The sequence below is a fragment of the Panthera uncia genome, chromosome F2, assembly GCF_023721935.1.
Source record: "Panthera uncia isolate 11264 chromosome F2, Puncia_PCG_1.0, whole genome shotgun sequence".
Lineage (NCBI taxonomy): Eukaryota > Metazoa > Chordata > Mammalia > Carnivora > Felidae > Panthera > Panthera uncia.
In genome coordinates, this window is record NC_064812.1 from 11,629,648 (window position 1) to 11,639,222 (window position 9,575).

A 9,575-nucleotide genomic window follows, 5' to 3' on the forward strand; every position below is an offset into this window, starting at 1 on the left:
TGAATGCTTAACCAACGGAGCCACCCAGGCGCCCCCAAAGTGACTTTCTTAATATGACACTGTCAGTAAGTGGCAAAGCCAGGATTTGAACCCTGGCAGCTGGCTCCCAGCTCCCAGCTGGCTTGGTGCTAACCACTATGCTGTGCTCCTCCTGCTATGCAGTGAGGGTGCAAGTATGTATGGCTCCTTACGTTGGTCTGGTGCTTCAGATAAAAAACCTGTATTATCTGACTCTTTAGGAAAGTCGCGGCAAGTGTTACGATCTCCACTTGACAGATATGGAAACTGGAATTCAAAAAGTTAACCTATCTGCCCCAAGTCACAAAGATAACATGCCCCAGAATGTGGTATTCACTTTATTTTTATTTTAGCAAATTGAGATACTTCATACATTATTTGATAGATTGTATTTTCATTTAACTTTAGTTGTGGTAATTTTACTGTATCGTAAAGCAATTAAAAAAAAACCATGACTCGTATAAGGTACAAAATACTTTACGAATACACCTTAAGTTTTAAACTACTTCCCTGTTGGGCTTTTTGGTTTTCACTTATTTGGGAAAAAGATATTAATTTGCTCCCACTAACAACCTATTACATACGCCTAGATCTTTATCTTGTTTAATGATTACTTCCTCAGACTAGATTAATTCTTAGGAGTGAAGTAACTGGGTCAAAGGTTGTGAACTTTTTGCCTATTACTGAATTGTTCTCCAAGACCACTAACCATGTAAGGCGTACGTGCTTGCTGAATGAAAGAGAAAAGCTGTGCGTGAAATCCCTCCTGTATTAGTCTGGGTTTGGCCAGGAAAATGAAACCACTCGCTACAAGTTTTTTAGGGAATAGAGTTTATTATAGGAATTAGGCCTGCATGAGTGTGGGAAGGGTGTAGAAGTTGAGGGTCTGGAGGGCTGTGCTGGAAGTTGGGAACATCCATCGCTAACCACATCATTCCAGGCTGGGTAGAGAAGCGAGAGCCCACGGAGATGTCGGAGAGTCTACACCACCGGTCACCATGATTGCCACCATGATTGCAGAGCGGGAACTTATGGGCGGGTCTAAAACGTCACGGCCTCTGGCCACTAGGGTCCCTGGCTTCTGCTTCACTTCTGCCTTCCACATTTCCCATGAGTTCTTCCCTTCGGCAAACTCTAACTCGGAACTGCCTAGTAAGGAGATTCTAGGAAATGCAGTTCATGTCGTAGAAGGATTGGTGCTGGCATTGGCCTCTGACGGTCCATGATGCCTTCTTTTCATAGGCTCGGCAGAACTTGATGGGGCCTTTTACTGTCCCTTGCAAATACGAAAGGGAAGAAGTGATTATCTTATTTTAATTTGCATTTTTCAAACTTGTGAGTGTGACTCTTGTTTGTCAAGTAGTTATTGGTCACCTGTTTATTAAACAAATATTTCTGAACACACAGTATAAATCAGCTATAGTTCTGGGCTCTGGGGAAAACTTGATGAATAAGGCAGGCAGTTTCTGTGCTCACGAAACTTACATTCCAGGGCAAGGAGATTAGAAAAAGGAACAAACGAAGGAACAAAATAATTTCAGGTAGTAATAGATAACATAGGGAAAAACCGTGGATGACTTCGAAACGAGTAAAAGAGGTCACTGAATATCCTGTCAGTGAATGTAGAGTCTCTGGAGATTATTTGATACTGTAGGTGGGGGAGGAGTCTTTGTGTCTCTTCAACGAAAGGCCATTTTACAGCTGTGTAGAGAGAGAAGTTGTAGAAAACTGTTAGCAAGGCAGTGAATTCCCGTCCATAAATACGCAAACTGTGTCTGATGGAATGCATTTGATTATCACCTGTCAATGTGGAGCATTTTTGCCAGTTTGACGTCACTTTATAAATTGATTTTAACATTCTTTAGATGAATATCCATGTGTGGCACTCGGACTTCTCTGTTGCACTGGTTGTAACATTTCACTGGTTACCTCATGAGTTTTTGAGTTAAAGAGGATCTCTGATACATGTTCATTTTATATGTATAGGAGAGCCATGATCATCTCTGATATTAAAATGTATAGCAGTTTGGAACACATAAGTGAGCATGGTAATTTCAGATGGTAATAAATATCATCAAGAGAACGAGATAGGCGTTGTTCCAGTTGGTGACTGTGGGGAGCATGGGAGGCTGCTAATTTGGAGTGGGTAATCAGGAAAGGTCTTGCTGAAGAAGTGGCATTTGAACTGAGACTTGTGTATCCATTCAAGGAGATGTCATGTGCAGGCAGGAGGGCAGAGTTCCAGGCAAAAGGAACAGCTTGTGTAAATGTCCTTAGACAGGGACAGGCTGTCATGTTCAAGAATCCAATTGCAGTGAGTAAGGAGGTGAGTGGCAGAAGGTATGATCAAAGATGCTGGGAGGGCCAGATCACGTTGGGCTGTGATGAGGATTTAGAATTCTAAGCTCCATGAGAAACTATTGTGGCTTTGCACAGTAGTTGTGTAAAATGATGTGAAGTGTCATCATATGATTTGTGTTAGGGAATGAATTTATGTGTCTTCTTCTACCAGCGTTCCATTCTCATTTACCTCCTCAAATTATTATTGAACTTGACATTTTAATTAGCTTATCAAGTCTTACATTGATTAAAAAAATAATATTATTTTGATTAATTGTAAACCAGTATAATCATGAAAGTAACACATAACCATTGGAAAAACATTTGCAAAATAAAAAAATGCATCAGGGAGAAATAAAAACACATTTAGCTTTTGGAAACGTGTATACACAGACACACACATATGTTTATATTTAGCTCATGTAATATTTTAAACTTCTGTAGTATCTCAGGGTCTTGGCCCCCTTGAACCAGCAAAGATAAGTTACAAGAATCTTCTAAGGTAACTGATCTACTAATATTGAGCAATTTACAAAGTTTTCCCGTGGCATCTGTTCATTGGGGAACAGCAGCTAATAGGTACTAACATGCAAGTGGCAGGTGCCAGAGATACCTGAGGCTTTTGCCCCAAACACAGTTCGTTTCAGGTCACACATCTGCCCTTCCTTCCTCTGAGACACACCCACTGGGAAGGCTCTTCTGGCCTGGCAGCCCCAGAAGCAGGTGGTAACCTTCTACGCCCACCTCCCACCAAGGAGTACATCTGGGAACTAACCAGTGGAAAGTAAGCTTGTACAAAGGAAGCAAGAGGAAATTCAGTCAAAGTGCCCAGAGGCCTGTATGATAGGAAGCAGGAAATAGGCATTCTTTTCCTGGGCTTTCAATGAAATAAAGGTCTCTTCTTAAAGATTGCTATTTATGTCTGTGGGGTTACATGCCCCTAAGATTGGGACATGGGGTCAGAGAAAGGCCTCCTTTTTGGGTGGACACTACCCTCATGTTATAATGAATGAGAGCAACCAACGAAAAAGGGACTGATAGCCTCACAGTGAGGTCTCTGGGTCCAAATTTCTATTGATGAACATGATGTGGGGAATAATTCCAAGGGACATTTTTTTCTGGATGATCTTTCTTTGTATGTAGAAGGAAAACTTTTTAGGTAAAGGGGAGACTTCAGCATTGAGGTAACTTGGGAATCACTGAAGTGTAATTGAAAATGACCAGACCTTGTGGTCAGGACTGGAACATAATTATGAAAAGCTGTGACTTTAGTATTCTAACAATGGGGTTAAGAGCCTGGGAGTCAGGCAGACCTAAGCTTAAACCAGCTTTGCTGCTTAGTGGTTGCATGATCTTAGGCAATTTAATTAATTTATCTTTTCTGCTGGCATGATAATAGAAGGACAGTGTCTGCACGTACCCCAGGGAAAAGGAACAAAGTCCTCAGAAATTAGCAAGGTTCATGTAATCCCATCTAGGAGAGAGGAACCCAGAAGAGAGTTGGCAGAGACATTCCATAGGCTCCAGGGACATGGGTTTCATCGTGGTAGGGGCAGAATGAATTCTTTAGTTGGGACAAAATATTTGGAACTACAGATACCATTCATTGTTATGGCTAACTCTGTCACAAGCTACTTTCTTATTACTAATTCAGTATTCTAGGAATTTTCACATGGGTAAAAATGAGTGTCTGGAGAGTTGACTCAGATAATCTGGTCACTGGATTGCCTTAAACAGGCTGAATAATTTGAAGAGTCTCGGTTTTCCTATCTGTAATTTGGAAATTATATGTATTTCCCAAAGCTTCTGTGAGGATTAAGTGGAACATGGGTGTTTATCTAATTCACCTTCTTTCTTTATCAATGGATTAATTTGTTCAATTAACAATTCTGTCTAACAGACACTGCATCATGCACCTAGGACTACGACAATGAGCAGAAGAGATATATAGTCTCTGCTTTACTTCTTTCATGAGACATATCCTACAGGAAGATAAAATTTAAAAAGTCATTCAAAGAAACATATTAACGGAATTTTTTAAGAGCTATGAAAGAGAAAGTAACAGGTACATTGACAGATTCCGTTTAGATTTTGTGTAGAGGTGGTCAGGTAAACCATTCTCTGAAAAATAGTAAGGCATTAAGCTGATGATTGAGTGGTATTAGAAATTAACCAGATGAAAAGTTTTGTGAGTGGTGCAGAGAGCATTTTAGGAATGGGAGATGGCCTGTTCAAAGATCCCAAAGTGGAGGAGACTTACCGGCCACAGTGGAAGTGATCCAGGGGATAGGTGTCTCTGGAGGCTTGGAAGTTTCAATTCCATTATCCCCTTTAGCATGTGTGCCATAAGCCTCTATTCAAAGGCCCCAAATCACAAAGTATCCTACCAAAGATATCCGTCTTTCTCTTCACCCATGCTCACTCCCTGAAAAATAGTGAATTGGCTTCTTAGGCCTTGGAACTTGAGTTGCTAAACTGGGGTGATTGAATGTTCTAGTTTGTTCAGGACAGTAAGCCCTGGTGTCTGCACATTATCCCCGAGTAATTATCCACAGCATGTCCTTTCTTTCTGAAGTGTGTCGTGCTTTGGGTGATTAATTGTGTGGTCATCTGACTCTTACAACCCTTACGACCCTTACTTAACACATGGGATTTGGCCCTGGCCTGGGAGAACGCATTCATTGTGTTTTCTGGAGAGATGTTCCTTTTTGTGATAGTTCCCTTCTTTGGTCAGTTGGGATTGTATTTAAAGCTTCGAGAATGCTATCTGTTCAGACAGTGGCCATTAAATAGTGGCGAGCACTGTTGTGGTGGTCATCATAATCTTCTGTGAGGATAATGATTCCTGCTGATAGGGGGGGTCCGCAGTATGGGAGAGCCACCAATCACCCAGAATGTTTACCTTTTCTGTAGGAGCAAAGGAAATAATTTTTGGATGGCTACTCTAAGCCAGCCTTTGGGCTGGATACTCCTTATGCATTTCAGTTCATCAGTGTTTCTTGTTGTTGTTTTCGTTTTATTTTTTATTTATTTTTTGGTGAGAAATAGAGACTTTATTAGGCACAGGGTGTGACTGCTGGGCAGAGTTACCAAATGGCTACTGTGCTTCCTCCCAACCTGCAGAACAGGGGAAGGAGGGGCAGAAGAGCACGTGTTTTCTCTGCCCTCTCCCCTCGAGGCTGCATGCAGATGGCTCCACCCAGCGGGATGACCTCTCCACTGATGAATGGGTTCTCCACGACAGCTTATACCAGATAAGCATACTCGGCGAGACCACCCAGTCTGCTGGGGAGGGGCGCTTGGCTGGCCAAGAAGTTGCATAGTTTTTCTGGGAGGCTGGTCGCCAGCAGAGTACCAAGTAGGCCGGGAGCAGTGGTCACCACTCGGATGCCCATGGGAGCCGGAAACTGAGCAGAGAGCAGCATCATGCCCACTATGCCCCCTGTGGAAGCAGAGGAAGCAGCTCGTTCAGCCTGGCCCTCAAAGGCAACCATGCCGGCAGTGTTGATGATGACACCGTGTTGGCCTCCCTGGTCTGGTTCATCCAGGCCCATCTCACCAGACCTCAGGTGCATCACATTGAAGGTGCCCATGAGATTCACACTGAGAACTCACTGGGAGTCCTCCAGGGTGTGGACCTGATTGTTCTTTAGGTTGTATGTCTTGATGGCCACCGCAATGCCTGCACGTTTGACTGCCACCTCCACATGGCCAAACTTTTCTTTTGCTACAGTCAGAGCTGCTCTCACGTCCTTCTCCGAGGTCACGTCAGCTGCGGCAAAGGCGCAGCTCTTCCCTAACTTCTTGGCTTGGGCATCCCCATCAGCGTTGGGCAGGTCCAGAAGCACAGCAGTGGTCCCTGGTCCTGTCAGTCTCTCCGCTGTGGCCAGACCTAGACCAGAGGCTCCTCTGGTTATTAGAGCAACCAGGCCCTTCATGCTCCAACATGCCGCAGCCATCTTTACGTCTATGTTTCTAGATACGTGGCTTCCTCCTCTTGCTTGTAATTCTGGCTCCGGCCCTTATTGACTGGGTGACTTCAGGCAGATCACTGACCTCAGTGGACCTCAGTTTGCTTTTGTGGAGGAGGTTGTTTAAAATGGAGGTTCACATTCAATGGAGGTGTCAGAGAGTAAACTCAGAATGGCATTGTAAGGAAAGCTATAATTTTATTGTTCCTTTTGTCTGAAGAAAGAGTGCTTGCAGAATAGGCTTTGAGATCATGCTCCTGAGACATCACTGCCACCTCCAACGCGATGCTTTATAACCACGTGCAAGACACCCACACCAACTCTGTCCATGAATCATACCCAGGGGTAGGAGCTTGACCACGGAGCCAGATAGCACCACTGGACTCTGGTTTCACATTCTGGATTTAGAAGCTGGGCAAGAGTGAGAAGTGGTTTTTCTGCTGGCTGCCCTGTTTTTGCTTTGTCTTCTCCCTCTAGCACATGACAGGATCTGGCAGAGGTAGTGGTCAGGGGAGCATGATGGGGGAAGTAACCTTTTCTCTCATTGGGGGAGATTTGCTCCATTGAAACATGAAGTGCAACTTCACACGGCTGGGCCCTTGCTGGCTGGCAAAGGGCAGTGTGTTAGCGAACAAAAGTGTTCTTATGTTTTTGTCAATGGAAACTAAGTAAACCGCAGGAAGAGATGACAGTACCTTTCCCACTTCATTCACATGAATGATAATGAACTCCATTGTACAGCAAGCCTTTGGGCATTATCTGATGCTGCTATTTCTGCTGGTCAGAATGTGCACATCTCCCGCATGACTCAGGGTCGCGTAGTCTCTTTCCCACTGGGTGACTCCGAGAGCTTAGCATTCTGCAGAGTCCGAGCTCCAGCCTGGATATCCAGCCCCTCAAAATGAGCATGGCCATGTGGGCTACAAACCTTCTGACATGGGAAGTAGTTCCAGTGGGCATTTAGATTACAATGGGCTTTTCTTATGCTTTTTAAATATATAGTGGCTTTTTGGCAAATGAAATTCTCTCTCTCTCTCTCTCTCTCTCTCTCTCTCTCACACACACACACACACACACACACACACACACACACCCCTCAGTGATCAGAATTTCCAGTGAAGCAGAATTTATGAAAATAATTCTGTAGGGTGAAGGGAAAGTAGCGATATCTAAGTATATCCCATGCTACAGACCCTATGCTAGATACCCCAAACACTCTCTTGTTCCCTCCTTACCAAATCCTCTAGGTAGACAGATGTTATTATCCCTAGTATATTGGTGGGGACACTTAGGTTCAGAGAGGTGAAATTATTGGCTTAAGATTATCACAAATAAAAAGCATGGATCAGGAAACTGACACTGATTGAATTAATCAGTTACATGTATGTTATAGACCTTTCCTCACTGGCTTCTCATGGTAACTTTATTATCCCTATAGATGAGAAAAAAGAAATCAGAGTTCCATGAGACATTGTTTAATGTCACATGCAGGATTGGAAGCATGTTTTTTTTTTTTTTTTTTTTTTAATTTCTTTCCCTGTATCACACTGTCACATGATTGGTTCCATTTTTGGAACCAGAGGCCATTCATAAGCCAACAGGGTTATCTGAAGGAAGTGATCAGAAGGGAAGCTGGCCAGGGCTGACTTAGCATAAGCTCTCCTACCTCTGTCAAAAACTGTGTTCAAGGGGCACCTGGGTAGCTCAGGTTAAACATCCGACTTCCGCTCAGGTCGTGATCTCACGGTTTGTGAGTTGGAGCCCTGCATCAAGCTCTGTGCTGACAGTGCTTGATTCTCTCTCTGTCTCTCCCCCACTCGTTCTCTCTCTGTCTCTTAAAAATAAATAAATAAACATTAAAAAAAAGGAACTGTGTTCAATCATGTCTTTGTGCCCTTAGCAAACTTTGAAGACCTCTTATGCACAAAGCATGCAAAACAATGATTTTAAAGCTTGTGTAACAGGGGTGCCTGGGTGGCTTAGTCAGTTAAATGTCAGAGTCTGTATCTCGGCTCAGGTCATGATCTCACAGTTTGTGCGTTTGAGCCCCACATCAGGCTCTGCACTGGCAGTGTGGAGCCTGGTTGGGATTCTCTCTCCCTTTCTTTGCCCCTCCCCAAGATTGCATGCTCTCTTTCCCTCTCTCAAAGTAAATAACTAAACTTTAAAAAAATTAAGCTTGTGTAACAAAAGATGATACATGTGTGTTCACTATACTGAGGCAGTAAGCAACGTAGTACAGTTTTGAGTAGTGCAGTTTTGAGAGTGTTTCAGATATAAGGAATCGTTCTTGGTAGAAATGCACTTGTCACCAGGTCAATTTCCAAATACAGGGTGTCGAACTTAAAAAGAGAAACTACCATCTATCAAATACTAACTTGGAGTTAGGACCAAGCTGTATGTATCAGCTCTACGTGTTATAATAACCTTGAACGTAGGTGTTATTTTCACATTGTCTAAGACAGAAACCTGAGACAGAGAGATTAAGCAACTTGAAATATCAGATCTTCAGCCAGTAATAGATGGAGCCAAGACTGAATGAATATTCAGTTGTTTCAGAGTTTACGTGCTCTCCACTCCCATGGCCTGCTAATGTGTGCATAAATGAAGCTTACCCCCTCAGCTCAAATCTTGAGTCTCCTCATTGGGCTTTGTGATAAAACCCATGAGGTATTTTGCAGCAGTCTGAAACAATTAGCTCTCAGATCGGGGCTAGTTATTCACCTATGGCCCAGTGACACTAATTTTATTTAAAATTTTAGGTTGTGACCCCATTGAAAGGTGAAATGTGTCTGTGCTGCATTTCCTCTGTAAGAGCCCGAAGTCCCTAACACATCGTAGGTACTTGGGAAGTGTCTGTTTAATATAATGTGATTTTTTTTTTGCATAATTGTTTTGTTTTTTGTTTCTGTTTGTTTTGTGTTGCTTTTTTGGCTAAAAGAAGACTAGAAACAGGCACCAAGAAGGGAGGCACACTTAAGACCACAAGATGCAGCCATTAGCTGGAAGGAAACAGAAGAAGAAAACTATGAAAAGTAGATTTATGATTTCAGAAGGGTTGGGGCGAATAACCCCAGGGATATCAGTAGTCTTAGTCACATTCTGCCTTACCTTTTTCACAGAAAAGATGACGTCTGTTCACACTGGGATAAAGAGAGAAGATTGCTCACTGCAGGGCTGACCGTCCTTGGCTTGTAGCCAGCTCAACCCTGTCCAGCCTTGCCACGTATCAAGGGGATTAAACTC

General features: G+C 43.2%; 1 pseudogene; it reads right to left on the minus strand.

The window, feature by feature from the left end:
• Positions 1-949: 949 nt before the first annotated feature.
• Positions 950-6,370, minus strand: LOC125924941 (3-hydroxyacyl-CoA dehydrogenase type-2-like; annotated as a pseudogene).
• Positions 6,371-9,575: the final 3,205 nt, after the last annotated feature.